Source organism: Narcine bancroftii, chromosome 3 (genome assembly GCF_036971445.1).
Source record: "Narcine bancroftii isolate sNarBan1 chromosome 3, sNarBan1.hap1, whole genome shotgun sequence".
NCBI classification, from domain to species: Eukaryota; Metazoa; Chordata; class Chondrichthyes; order Torpediniformes; family Narcinidae; genus Narcine; species Narcine bancroftii.
Window position 1 is genome coordinate 349,282,741 of NC_091471.1, and position 13,100 is coordinate 349,295,840.

Below are 13,100 nucleotides of genomic sequence, written 5' to 3' on the forward strand. Positions count from 1 at the left end.
TTAAGGTCCTTCCGGACTAATGCACAGCGCTCACTCCCCATGTGTGATCAGCATGGCAGGAGTTCTCCCCCCCCCCCCCCACCCACCACTTGTGTGGTGAGCTCCATTTCTCATTAACTGATGCTGCAAACCGTGCTGCTGGAACTAACCTGCTTCTTCAAGCTGAGGGAGCACCTGAAAGCATAGGTAGAGGGGAAACCCATTCATTGGCTTGATTGGCGCGATCTTAGCAACTTGGATCTGGTGCCTTGCTTCTCGTTAAAACAAACAATGGTGTGATGGTTTGCCACTTCAGCTTGAGAATGCACCGGGGCTGGAGTGACCACTAGTATAGGTAGGTTGTCCAACTGCATAAAGGTGTGGGGGAGGAGGCTTCCCCTTGGGGTTGGATGCTTGATTTGGAAAATTTAAAAGTAGACAAAGAATTGGTGGAGGAAGTCCACAGGTCAGACAGCTTCCGTGGGGAGAAATGGTCAGTTGTTGAACTCTGGGCAGAACAGTAAGTGGTAACTGGGGTTGGGGGCAGGGGGCCCCTTGGTCTTGCACTGGTGTTTTTTTCAAGCAGTAATACAACCCAGAGCTGCAGACGTTAGTGCTGCAAATGGGGGGGGGGGGGGCAAGAACTCATCTGTGGGACATGGCCCCCCCCCCCCCTCCCACCATGACACCAACTCTGTACATGCTGGATCTTTTAAGCTGTAATTGATGATTGGGGTTCTGCGATTTCCAAGTGCTCTCCAAAAGGGTTCTGTGAGCTAAAAGTTTGGGAAGCCCTGGGTTGGGCACATTTATCAAGAAGAGTAAGGAGTGAGGTAACTGAATAGAAGTGTTGTGAATATAGAGAATGTGATTTACAGTTGGAACAAGAGCTTGAAGGGCATTAGTATCTATTTGTCAGGGACACAATTAAGGGGGAATTCAGGAGGAACTTCAACTAGAGTGTAGAATGAATGGGGAATTCTCTCGCAAAGGGAATAATCGCAGCGAATTGCATGGATGCATTGAAGGCAAAATGGCTTGTGTTTGCCATCATTCCCAGATACATCAAATGGGTTTGGATGTGGTATATTGTGATGTAAAAGTTATGAAAAGTATTAATGCATAAATTATTTAATAGCTTAAGTTATGCAGTGAAAATAAATGACAGTGGGTCTTTTTACCTGATGGCTTTGCGATTAATCTGGAGATCCTCCTTTGAAATGTAATTTAATGAGACGCTAACACATCAGTTCTCTGCTTCCTGCCTGTGATGTTAGTGTAATTTAGAAATATAGCAGATTGTTCTTTCTGTCCAGCTGCAATCAGTATCACAAGTTAATTTTATCTCATATGTATGTGTCGGTGTCTGAACCTTCTTTGTAAATGGTCACTTGACAAACGGAAACACTTCAGACAGATTGAGTGATCAAAACAGACAAGAGCAATCAAGATAAATACTAAACTTGTACTCACAGTCTCGGAGAGAAAGGTATTCTTTAGGCACTTGAACATGGAAATACTAGCCTTTTGATCTTGATGTGTAGCAGAGAGTGCAGAAGCAAACTGCTTTATCACATGAGAAATTGATTCGATTGTTCATTTTATTTCCAAATCAGTGAGTTTGGGACTGCACACTGTTTTCTTAGCATAATTTTAAGGCATTGTTATGCATCGTTAAATTATTTAAAGAAATGTTTGAAAAAGACACCTTTATGAAATTGGTGTTTGTTTGGCTAACCCTGCATGTTAAGAAGTCACTATTTATTATGGCATATCATTTCTGGGTCTGTGCATTCTTTTACTCTGCAGTTGAAGGACAGAATAACTGCTGGGAGACATCATGCCAGCTTCTTTCAAAGTTCAGATTTATTGTCAGAGTACGAATATGACATCACATTCAATCCTGAGATTATTTTTTTTGCGGGCCAGGCAGAATTTCAATACTGTAAACTGTACTCAAGAAAAAGATGTGTGTATAAAAGAGAGAAATGTAAACAAACTGTGCAAATACAGAAAATAATAAATATTCACTAATAAATGAATGTGCAAATTAAGAGTCTTTAAATGAGTCTCTGATTGAGTGTTGTTTAGTAGTCTGATGGTGGAGGGGTAGCAACCATTCCTGAACCTGGTGAAATGAGTCTTGTGGCATCTATACCTCTTTCCTGATGGTAGCAGCGAGAACAGAGCATGTCCTGGGTGATGTGATTCCTTGATGATTGCTGCTGCCCTCCAACAGCAGCATTCCCTGTAGATGTTCTCGATAGTGAGGAGGGTTTTGCCTGTGATGTTCTGGACTTCATCCACTACCTTTTGGAGGGCTTTACACTCAGGGGTATTGGTATCCCCTTACCAGACAATGATGCAGCTGGTCAGCACACTTTACACACATCTGTAGAAATTTTCCAGGGTTTCCAATGTCATACCAAACCTCCATAGACTCCTGAGTTAGTAGAGGTGCTGACGTGCTTTCTTCATGATGCCATTAGTGTCCAGGAAAGATCCTTCAAGATGGTGATTCCCAAGAACTTAAGTTTGTTCTCCATTTCTGATCCCCCAATGATTACTGGATCATACACCTCTGGTTTTCCCTTCTTGAAGTAAAAAATCATCTCCTTGGTCTTGGTGACATTGAGTGTGACATTGTTGTTGGTGCTCCATTAGGCCACATTTTCAATCTCCCTCCTGTATACTAACTCCTCACCCTTTTTATACAACCGTGGTATTATCACCAAATTTTTAGATGGTGTTTTCATACTGAATGACTCAAGCATAGGTGTATAGCGAGTAGAGCAGAGGGCTAAGAATTCAATGATATATTATTGATGAATAATAATTAAATAATATCTGAGGCGCCTGCAAGCTCACACCAAGACACAAGAGAAACTTGTCCGTGAACTACTCTTTGCAGATGATGCCGCTTTAGTTGCCCATTCAGAGCCAGCTCTTCAGCGCTTGACGTCCTGTTTTGCGGAAACTGCCAAAATGTTTGTCCTGGAAGTCAGCCTGAAGAAAACTGAGGTCCTCCATTCAGCCAGCTCCCCACCATGACCACCAGCCCCCCCACATCTCCATCGGGCACACAAAACTCAAAACGGTCAACCAGTTTACCTATCTCGGCTGCACCATTTCATCAGATGCAAGGATCGACAATGAGATAGACAACAGACTCGCCAAGGCAAATAGTGCCTTTGGAAGACTACACAAAAGAGTCTGGAAAAACAACCAACTGAAAAACCTAACAAAGATAAGCGTATACAGAGCCGTTGTCATACCCACACTCCTGTTCGGCTCCGAATCATGGGTCCTCTACCGGCACCACCTACGGCTCCTAGAACGCTTCCACCAGCATTGTCTCCGCTCCATCCTCAACATCCATTGGAGCGCTTTCATCCCTAACGTCGAAGTACTCGAGATGGCAGAGGTCGACAGCATCGAGTCCACGCTGCTGAAGATCCAGCTGCGCTGGATGGGTCACATCTCCAGAATGGAGGACCATCGCCTTCCCAAGATAGTGTTATATGGCGAGCTCTCCACTGGCTACCGTGACAGAGGTGCACCAAAGAAGAGGTACAAGGACTGCCTAAAGAAATCTCTTGGTGCCTGCCACATTGACCACCGCCAGTGGGCTGATAACGCCTCAAACCGTGCATCTTGGCGCCTCACAGTTTGGCAGGCATCAACCTCCTTTGAAGAAGACCGCAGAGCCCACCTCACTGACAAAAGGCAAAGGAGGAAAAACCCAACACCCAACCCCAACCAACCAATTTTCCCCTGCAACCGCTGCAACCGTGTCTGCCTGTCCCGCATCGGACTTGTCAGCCACAAATGAGCCTGCAGCTGACGTGGACTTTTTACCCCCTCCATAAATCTTCGTCCGCGAAGCCAAGCCAAAGAATATATATATATTATTGAATATATTACCAGAGGCAGTGCTCCTTTGACCGTTCTCTCTGAAGCATTACTATGCACCTCCCACCAGTCTGAAAAGCAAGCTTTCAGTTCTACTGTTTCTGGTTTCTCCTTCAGATTTCCATCCATGCTTCCACAGCCTGCTTTGTTCCATGGGCTTCAATCTGTATAACACACCTATAATATGTGGCACCTGATCAATCGCCTTTGTATGTCCTCCTGCCCTGTGCACCCTCTTGCATCCTGGTTCCGATACCTGGTACCCCTTCAACCAGTCTTGAGTCAGTCTCCAGCAGTCCACAGCCCAGTGTGAGACCTTTGACTAGGTCACCAGAAGCCTGCGTGGGTTCCTTGCCCTGAGACATCTTCAGCCTGCCGCCTGTGTGTTCTTCAGCCGCAGAGCCCCTCAGAGGTCTGCCACTGTGGTCACCGTCCCAGAGGGGGGTCATCTTCTCTGCTTCTCCTTTTCAAACAGGGTGTGTTCTCCCCATTTCTGATGGCCTGCACTGCTCCTCTGCTTCTCCAGAGTCTGCAACCCTTCGAGGCAAACTATCACTATCTTTGGCCCAGACCCCGCAGTTGCACTGTTGGCTCCTTTAACAGGCCATTAAAACCTGTTTAGAGCCATCAGTAGGAGGATTGGGTGGTAGGATGCTGCGGAGGAGCACTGTGTCTTCACTGCCTGCTCTCCATTACAGCAGTTCCAGCAGTACTCCCACTTTTTTTTGGATTGAATATTTTTTTAGTTATTGGTTGACATTAGTTATTGAATGTCTTTCTTTTGAATCCAATTGTAATATTTACTATTTTCCTGGGATCATGCATCATCTCTGAATTTCAGGGTTGTTTGTAAGTTTATGGAAATTGCCTTTGGAATTTTTGCATCCCATCTGGCTGAGATGATTTATCCATAGAAATGTTCAGCCCTTCTAGTCTGTGCCGAAATATTACTCTGCTTAGTCCCACTGACCTGCACCCATTCCATATCCCTCCATACCTCTCCCATCCATGTATCTGTCCAAAATTTTCTTAAATGTTAAAATTGAGCCCACATTCACCAATTCAGCTGGCAGCTCATTCCGCACTCTCTGTGTGAATAAATTTTCTCTAATGTTTCCCCTAAACTTTTCCCTTTCAACTTTAATCCATGTCCTCTGGTTTGTATCTCACCTATTCTCAGCTACTCTCATTTACTCCAGTCATAATTTTGTATATCTCTATAAAATCTTTTTCTTTTGTGCTCCAAGGAATAAAGTCCTAACCTGTTTAACCTTTTCCTGCAACTTAACTCCTGAAGACCCAGCAACATCCGAGTAAATCTTCTGTGTACTCTTTCAATCTTATTGATATCTTTCCTGCAGTTAGGTGACCAAAGCTGCACACAATACTTCAAATTTCGCCTCACCGATGTCTTATACAACTTTACCATAAAATCCCAACTCCTATATCCAATGTGTCAGAATCTCTCTTTATGACCCTATCGACATGTGATGCTATTTTCAGGGAATTATGTAACTGTATTCCCAGATCCCTCTGTTCTACTGCCCTCCGCTATGCCCTACCATTTAATGTGCATTTCTACCTTAGTTTGTCCTATCAAAATACAACACCTTACATTTTTTTTAAATGTTTTAAAAAAATTTAGACAGACATTATGGTAACAAGCCCTTCTGGCCCATGAGCCTATGCCCCCAAATATCTCAATTAACTTACAACTCCTGAATAATTTGAAGGGTGGGAGCATCAGGAAGAAATAGACACGGGGAGAACATACAAATTCCTTGTAGACAAAGGCAGGTTGTTGGCGGTGTAATAGTGCCATTTTGTCAGCATTAAATTCCATTTGCCATTTTGCAGCTGAGCCCATCCACTGAAAATGCAACTAGATTTTCTGGCATCACATCCCAATCAAATTTTAGTCCATCAAGAACTTTGATTACATATTATAATACTGAGAGTATAGCATCACATTCTGTGGTGAAGACTGGTGCAAAGCATTACTTTAGTCCCATAGCCATGTCCTTCGACTCTGAGCTAATTTGCTTTTAGATTTCTGATTGACACACTTCTTCCCTTGCAATCTTGTTTCTCTTCAGGTTTCCTTTTATGTTTATTGTCAGTCTTTTATCTTTCCTTTCATTTCCTTTCCCTATGAGCTTTCAGCAATCAGCCAGCTTCTCACTTATGTCAATGACTTGGGGTATCTGCTTGTTAAAAATATAATAGGAGCAGGAGTAGCCCATCTAGCCTGCTCTGCCGTTCATGGCTGATCTGATGAGAGGCTCATCTCCACCTACTTGCCATTTCCCCATATCCCTTAATACCCCTACTATGTAGAAATCTTTCCAACCTTGTCTAAAATATATTTACTAAGGTTGCCTCCACTACTTCAATGAGCAGTGAATTGATGGTCATTGTGGACTGAAGGGCCTGCTCTGTGATTGGACATCCATTTCTTCCTTTAACTTTCTTCTCACAAGCCTATCATCTCTGTTGTGAAGATTCTCCTTGCCTCTGCTGTGGCTGTTCACAAAAGCTTCAGATCGTCCACAAAGACCTTCTTATTGGATTGACAGAAATCTGCTGATAAACCGTGGAAAGTTTCCGGGCTGTAGTATGCACAGTGTATGTAAAGCCAAGGCTCTCAACTTCTGTCAAAAGGACCATAAATATTGCAGTGAAACTCCACAAATCCTATTCTCAGACTGGTATTGTCACTTTTTAAAAGTATTTTATTCATTAAGTAGGCAGAACTGCAAGAATTTGTTGAATTTTTGAGTTACAATTATGTTACCTTGGGTACCAGCAATGTAGATAGCACACAAAATTAAAATGGACAGGCCACAATGGTGCATTGCTTTTACCATGTGGGTGCTCATGTTTAACATCAAATCTGCCCTGTAATATTGTGCAGGCCAGATGCATCACTTTTATCTCCATTCCTTGCCAAAAGGCCACCTTCTGAATGAGGCCCATAGTTCTTAGCTATTTACTTGTAACAGGACACTTGCAATGTGATGGGGACCATCAGTGTTTGATTGCATTAAAGCAGTGGTTCCAAACACATTAACTTTTGTGGAGCTGTGGCACTTCATTCGCTTTAAGGTTGATCCAAATATTCAATGCTATTTCTAGCATGCTCCTTTTTTTTAAAAAAAAGAACAATAGAATTTTTTTTAAAGGGAGTTGATACCAATTCCACTTTGAGGATCTATGAAGTTTCATCTGTGTTTGATTTTCAGAACTAGAAAGCCAAGGAGAATTGGCAAACTGAGTGATATGCAGTGCTTTGATCAGTCCTGCCAATAATAGACTTGTTTATCTGATGGTAGCTTGATGTTTTCTGGCCCTGTCTGACAATCTGCTGCCTTGATGTAAAAAAGAAATTAATGGCTTCAGGTTAGGAAGGAAAAAAACTGGAGCTTTTAATGGGACGGGAATAGGAAGCTGACAGATGTGAGTGATGGACATCAGAGTAGCTCTTTATTCTGTTATCTTTGACATTCAGCTGCCCTTGGGCTCTTTGGTATCGATGCTCACTTCCAAATATCACATTCTTATCAATATACAGATGAACAAGGAGCAGTGTAATTTCACAACTCTTAGAATAAGTCAACATTGATTTGTATATTTAAATCTGGGTGTCCTCTGTACCCAAGGTGTCAGCAAATTCAAATATGTAGCTGACTAAATGTAATACAGAAAACATATTGTAAGTCATTAACATCGACTTCTCTGGTTTCTGCTAGCCCAATTTCTATTCTCCCCTTTCCCTCTATCTTCTTTCCTCCAGCTCTCCACCCCTTTTCCTCTCCATTCACAGGGCCATCCCCCTTCCCCTGTTAGCTCCTGCTGCCCCCATCACTGGACCCCCTGCAGTTTGCATACAGATCCAACCATTCTCCAGACAATGCCACCACCCTCCATGTAGCCCTCACCCACCTGGAAAATAAGGACATATGTTCAAATGCTGTTTATTGACTTCAGTTCAGCATTCAACACAATCATATCTCAGTACCTGATAAGGAAGTTGAGCCTGCATTTGGATTCTTTACTTCCTATCAGGGAGACCTCAAGCAGTCCCGATCGGTAACAGCACATCCCCAGACCATCACAGTGAGTACGGGGACCCCCCAGGGCTGTGGGCTTAGTCCACTACTGTTCATTCTGCTGACCCATAACTACAACTAAACACAACTTGAAATTCGCTGATGACATAACCGTAGTGGGCATCATCAGTAAGAATGAGGAGTCAGCATGCAGACATGAGGTGCAGTCACTAACAGACTGGTGCAGAGCCAACAACCTGGATCTGAACATTAATAAATTAAAAGAGATGGTTGTCGACTTTAGGATGGCCCAGGGGGACTATGCTCCACTGACCATTGACAGCTTGACCGTTGAGGTCGTCAAGAGTATCAAGTTCCTTGGTGTGCACTTGGCAGAGAATCTCACATGGACCCTTAACATGAGCTCCATAGCCAAGAAAGCCCAGCAGCACCTCTACTTCCTGCAAAGGCTGAGGAAAATTCTTCTCCCACTCTCCATCCTCACCACTTTCTACAGAGGATGTATTGAGAGCATCCTGTGCAACTGCATCACCTCCTGGTTTGGAAGCTGTACCACCTCGGACCAAAAGACCCTGCAGAGGATAGTGAAGTCAGCAGAAAAGATCATTGGGGGCTCTTTTCCTACCATGAAGGACATCTACAACACACGATGCAGGCAAAAGCCAATAAACAGTGTGAAGGACGCCACACACCTCTCATGTAAACTGTTCTCCCTTCTGTCATCTGGTAGGAGGTACCATAGCGCTTGGGTCTTTATGCCCAAATCGGACAACAGTTTTTTTCCCCCAAGCCGGCTCCTGAATCCCTAGAGCATATGTGGATAGTGTACCATAGACTTTTACTGCATATGTCTTAATATTTTAATATTTCAATGTGTTTAACTTCTATTCTCTTATATTTATGTAAATATGCTCCGTGATCCTAGAGAAATGCTATTTTGTCTTTACTGTGCAAGCATGGTATGAACGATAAATAAAGGTGACTTGACTTTGCAGTGCCCTTCCTCCCTTATCCACCTTTTACGTCCTGCCTGTGAGACTGTGCTCCTCCCCCTCTCCCCCCCAACCATTTTGTTCCGGTGCCTGCCAACATTTTTCATACCTTATTGAACGCCTCAAGCTCGAATTGTCGGTTATGTATCTTTATGTTTGCTATATAAAGTACACTGTTTTGACCTGTTGAGTTTCTCCAACATTGTGTTTTTACTTCAATCACAATGTGTGCAGACTTCCGTGTTTTACTTTTCCCTTTTCATATTGTAAACACACACATATTTGAGAAGAGTAAAATTTGTTTTTATCACTTGGGGTTAATTTTTGGAGGGTTTTATTTTTGGTACACACACACAATTATGTAAAATCAGTTTGCTGTTTGGCTGAAGAGCAAAAATCTCCATTGATGTACAGCAATACCAAAAGTATGTTTGCTTTGGGCAAACAAGATGATAGTAATTTCAAATGCTGATTTAATCCATCAGATTACTTGGGAAGGATCTGAAATAAACATACAAACACATGTGGCTGCACTGTTTGTAAAATACATGGATTATTGCTCAGGCATGGGTGCAGTTTGCATCCATTCATGAATTACAAGGCAATGCTTTGGATATCATTGGGCAATGTGCTGTTCAAATGTATTTGTGTCTTTAAGGAAAGCAAAATCTCTGCTGAACTCCAAGCGCAAGACCATGTCTGTTTATCATTATCCACTGTTGGCTTTGCAGACTATCAACAAATGTTGATATGTTGGAGAAACTCAGTCATACAGTGTATTTTAGATAACAAAGATAACCAACGTTTCAGGCTTGAGCCCTTCATCAAGGTATGAGCAAAATGTAGATAGGTGCCCAAGCAAAAAAAAACTGCCATCATTCTGACAGATGTAATCGATATTATTCAGACTAAAAACAACATGTCTGTTACACTATTAAATTCCATGTTTTGCAAATAGCAATACTAATGTATGTTTTTAACTGGATGATTAGAGGAAAAGATTAGAGCACTTGATCTGGATGAAAGTCATGATGGGAATGCAAGAACTGGGTGTAAACTAATAAATATCCTGTTGATTATATAATACCATACAATAAATAAAACAAATTCTGTCATGGTTTTCGGAATGAAGCAGTAAAAATGACTTGAGAAGAGTACCTGTCAAGACAATAGCAGTTTTTTTTTGAGCCCCTGCCTATATTTTGCTCATACCTTGATGAAGGGCTCAAGCCTGAAACATCGGTTATGTATCTTTATCTTTGCTATATAAAATACACCGATTGACCTGCTGAGTTTCTCCAGCCTTGTGTTTTTAACTTCAACCACAATGTCTGCAGACTTATATATATCAAAATAGCAAGAAACTCTGCAGATCCTGTGGCCCATAACATGGACTACCCTTCCTATGGATGCTGCATGACCTGCTGAGGTTCTCTAGAACTTTGTTGTCAAAATAGCAAGTAATATTTTCAAGAACAGTTTGAAAATGAACTAAAAATGGCAAATAACATTTCCACTCACTTCATGTTCCCCTTGGTTGATTCCATGTTCATCATTTAGCTTGCAAGGTGATTAAACAGTGATACTACTAATGCCATTCCCTGTTTTACTTCCATCTTTCTGATTCTAAATCTGTGCTGCCATAGCTGCAGGCCTTTGACTGGTCGGCAAGGAATATGAATCTCCATTTCAGCTGTAGCTCGAATGGAGGCCTTTGCCCTGACGTGAGCGTGTATTAGAAGTTCAAAGAGCTCATTGGCTTGCCATGTACTATACTTTGTTTCATATGTAACACTTGTGGCCCATTGTGCATATTCAATAATTTCATGTTTTTCAAATCCTACTAGGAAGGAAGTTTCCAAAAGACTTAAGATATGGTGCCTTTTACAAAAGAGTCACTTTTATACCGTTTTGGTCTAAACATTTTAAACAATGGTTTGAACAAAATTTCAAAAAGTTTTCACAAAAATCAGAAATAACAAAATTGTGTGCATAAAGCCAAGAGCCAGCATCACAAAGGGCCCCCGTCGCCCTGGTCATCATTATTACCTTCGGGCAGAAGGTACAGAGGCCTGAAGACCAGGAACAATTTCTTTCCAACCACTATCGGGCTCTTGAACCTCCCCATGTTACATTAATCAGGGACTGCTCCGACACCACAAAAAGGATGATCTGCACTACTGCAAAGTCACTTTTTTTTGCAGTAGGATAACTGTGAACATTTATTATCTATCTTTTTGTGTATTTTTTGTCTTTTTAATTCAATGTAATATTTAGAATATAGTTTTTTTTTACAAAGTACCTGTTTAGCTGCAGCAAGTAAGAATGTGTACATTATGCAGTCCAAAATGACAATAAACTCTACAATTATTATGAAATACAGCACATACTGTTCATTGTTTATTCAAATTTGAGGAATTAATTTCTTCTGTTTTCTGTGGGTGCCACAGTTAACATAACGGTTAGCACATCACTATTTTAGTGCCAATGACCTCGATTCAAATTAGCGCTTTGTGTAAGGAGTTTGTACGTTCTCTCCATCTCCTTGTGGGTTTCCTCCGGACGCTCTGGTTTCCACCCACCTTCCAAATGCATACTAGATTTGTAGGTCAATTGTTCACATCGATGTATTGGGGCAGCGCCGGCTTGTGGGCTGGAAGAGCCTGTTACCATGCTTCTTTCTTTGGCTTGGCTTCGCGGACGAAGATTTATGGAGGGGTAAATGTCCACGTCAGCTGCAGGCTCGTTTGTGGATGACAAGTCCGATGTGGGACAGGCAGACACGGTTGCAGCGGATGCAGGGGAGAATTGGTTGGTTGGGGTTGGGTGTTGGGTTTTTCCTCCTTTGTCTTTTTTCAGTGATTTGGGCTCTGCGGTCTTCTTCAAAGGAGGTTGCTGCCGGCCGAACTGTGAGGCGCCAAGATGCACGGTTTGAGGCGAGATCAGCCCACTGGCGGTGGTCAATGTGGCAGGCACCAAGAGATTTCTTTAGGCAGTCCTTGTACCTCTTCTTTGGTGCACCTCTGACACGATGGCCAGTGGAGAGCTCTTCATATAACACGATCTTGGGGAGGCGATGGTCCTCCATTCTGGAGACGTGACCTACCCAGCGCAGTTGGATCTTCAACAGCGTGGATTCGATGCTGTCGGCCTCTGCCATCTCGAGTACTTCGATGTTAGGGATGAAGTCGCTCCAATGAATGTTGAGGATGGAGCAGAGACAATGCTGGTGGAAGCGTTCTAGGAGCCGTAGGTGATGCCGGTAGAGGACCCATGATTCGGAGCCGAACAGGAGTGTGGGTATGACAACGGCTCTGTATACGCTTATCTTTGTGCGGTTTTTCAGTTGGTTGTTTTTCCAGACTCTTTTGTGTAGTCTTCCAAAGGCACTATTTGCCTTGGCGAGTCTGTTGTCTATCTCGTTGTCGATCCTTGCATCCGATGAAATGGTGCTGCCGAGATAGGTAAACTGGTTGACCGTTTTGAGTTTTGTGTGCCCGATGGAGATGTGGGGGGGCTGGTAGTCATGGTGGGGAGCTGGCTGATGGAGGACCTCAGTTTTCTTCAGGCTGACTTCCAGGCCAAACGTTTTGGCAGTTTCCGCAAAACAGGACGTCAAGCGCTGAAGAGCTGGCTCTGAATGGGCAACTAAAGTGGCATCGTCTGCAAAGAGTAGTTCACGGACAAGTTGCTCTTGTGTCTTGGTGTGAGCTTTCAGGTGCCTCAGATTGAAGAGACTGCCATCCGTGCGGTACCGGATGTAAACAGCGTCTTCATTGTTGAGGTCTTTCATGGCTTGGTTCAGCATCATGCTGAAGAAGATTGAAAAGAGGGTTGGTGCGAGAACGCAGCCTTGCTTCATGCCATTGTTTAAGGAGAAGAGTTCAGAGAGCTCATTGCTGTATCTGACCCGACCTTGTTGGTTTTCGAGCAATTGGATAACCATGTTGAGGAACTTTGGGGGGCATCCAAGGCGCTCTAGTATTTGCCAAAGCCCTTTCCTGCTCACGGTGTTGAAGGCTTTGGTGAGGTCAACAAAGGTGATGTAGAGTCCTTTGTTTTGTTCTCTGCACTTTTCTTGGAGCTGTCTGAGGGCAAAGACCATGTCAGTAGTTCCTCTGTTTGTGCGAAAGCCACACTGTGATTC

The 13,100-nt window shown here is 43.1% G+C and overlaps 1 protein-coding gene across 2 annotated transcripts in view; it reads left to right on the top strand.

The window, feature by feature from the left end:
* aspscr1 (ASPSCR1 tether for SLC2A4, UBX domain containing) overlaps nucleotides 1-13,100 on the top strand; it is a 223,055-nt gene that overhangs the window by 144,106 nt on the left and 65,849 nt on the right. The gene's annotated exons all lie outside the window — the stretch shown is intronic.